We start from the raw sequence: 2,331 nt of genomic DNA on the forward strand, positions 1-2,331 counted from the left end.
TTCAGCTGGAACATTAGATTTGGAAGAGTGATGACAGAATGGCTCAAGTAGAATGAGCTCTCTCCAGATGCAATGGCTTCCACCTTACTGGAGCCTGGATGACCATTCGTGGACTGTTTTGTGGAGCAGCTGGGTTATGGACGTAGCTTTCTGTTGGTAACCTGGACTAAAAACAGATTGGCCCTTAAAGGGGGCAGCACTTCCACCAACCCTCAGATCTGCTATTCTTATTAATTCCTGAGTTATTCATGAACAACAATTCATGAAATTGTTCATGATGCTCATTGGATCCAAAACTGGAAGGAACCTCAGGGACCATCTGGTACTACTCCTCATTTTATAGAGAGGGAAACTGACGTCCCAAAAGATGAAGGGCCTTCTCCAGGGGCACACAGGGAGTCAGCAATAGAGGTGGGATCTGACCAATTGACCCCCATTCCAGATCGATCACTCTTTCCACTATCCCAAGGCCACTCCCTGTGAGAAAGTAGCCAGATAGAAACAAAAGAGAGAGTTCTTTGGAAGGCATATTCCCAATTGTGTTTTTAATATTCCCCTTAATCTTCTTGAGTCATCAGACCCCTTTCCCAAGGCTAAAGGTTCAGTTGGGCTCCATGCCACCTCCCAAAGAGAAAATCCACTCACGTTAAAAATATCTTTCATCTCAATGAAAGGGAAAACAAGAGCTGGGGGGAGAGGGGAGGGCAATAATAGCAGAGAGGAAGGCTTATGTTTTTGCTGATATTTTTCCCTTAATATCTCTCCCATCCCCCAAATGAGAGGAGAAATACACCTAAAACCTGAGCTTGCACATTAAAAAAAATCTCAGAATGTTTCAAAACATCCTTGCTGAGATGTGTCTGCATACTTCTGTTCACAAGAGCCTCTATTCATCCTCTGATTCTGCGGTGTAAGGAATAAATTCCTTTCGTGTATTCATTAGGGCCCACAAGAATGCTGTCTGTGCCATTATGCTGATCTAGGCTCAAACTCAGAGAGAGGGGGACAGAAGAGCAGCCTCCATTTTATCATTCTTATAAATCCGACCAGCGTCACAGATTTCATCCGCCTCGTGTTGAGTCTGTGGTTCCTAATGAAATCAGCATGGTTCCTGAAGCAGCCAGGAGGCCCACAGCTCCTCTGCCCCACCAGGACCAGTTAGAGAGCCAATGAGAAAATGCTTCCCAGACAAGAAGAAGTTAAAAGCAGTGTGTGCTAAGAGTGATCCCAGTCCCTCAACGAGCTGGCTTGGCTTACTTGCTTGCAAGGAATTTACTCTCTCCTGGGGCTTCTTTCAGTATTTTTTATTGAGGAAAAATAATAGATCCTTTAAAATATATACAGAGCTAAATATTGCCAGAATCTACTCTATAAAGGGATGGATAACATACCCCACTGGCGAAGAAGAAAGCAGGAGTAGGAGGGTTATATATACACAAACACACACGCATATAGATATATGTTAGTTGAGATGGAGAGAAGATGGATGGGAAAAGAATGAAGGAGAAAGAAAAAAAGCAGAGATGTGAAAAAAACTTGCTAAGTCTTGGACTTGTAATGTTTATTCTTTTATTTTTTATTATTTATTAATGTTTATTACATAGCACCAAAACCCATCATATATACAAGGGACCTTAGAAGACTACCCAGCTTTGAAGTCTACTATTGGTCAACAGCCAGCAGAACCATAGCTCATGAAGCTCATACACCTCCAATGTATTTACTTCTGCCAGCCAACTAAGGATATGTTAATTCAAAACAATAAACACTCAAATAATAAGAAAAGTCTTCCCTCATTCCCATACATTTGTAATATAGACTCTTCTGCAGATGACCACACCAACCATCCAATAATAATGGACCATCTCATATACACCCTTTCATAGGACTAAAATACATGGGTGAAGGTTGAAATTCTTTATTTTATTAATATAAAGTGAAACTTTCTTTTATAATTCTTTGGATTCTTGGAAAGAAGATCATAAGTTTAATTCATTTCAATAAACATTTATTAAACACATACTATATAAAGGCATAGTATTGGGACCAAGGACACAAAGACAAAAACAAAATTGCACCTGCCCTCTGTGAATTTTAAAACTATTCCACCTTAACCAGACTGTACTTTAGAAGATCTGATCTAGCTATTTCCTGATCAGAAACAATGAAAATTCATGTAATAACAGAATCAAATCTTGAAAACTCTACATTTCTCCACCCTTCTTAGTTTAACAAGATTAGGAAGGTCTGCATCAAACTCAAGATTTAATTATCTGAGGAAATGGCCTTCAACAGACATGTGCAGAAAAACAGACAGACTCCTGGGCTGTC

This window comes from Monodelphis domestica, chromosome 2 (genome assembly GCF_027887165.1).
Source record: "Monodelphis domestica isolate mMonDom1 chromosome 2, mMonDom1.pri, whole genome shotgun sequence".
In the NCBI taxonomy this organism is placed as follows: Eukaryota; Metazoa; Chordata; class Mammalia; order Didelphimorphia; family Didelphidae; genus Monodelphis; species Monodelphis domestica.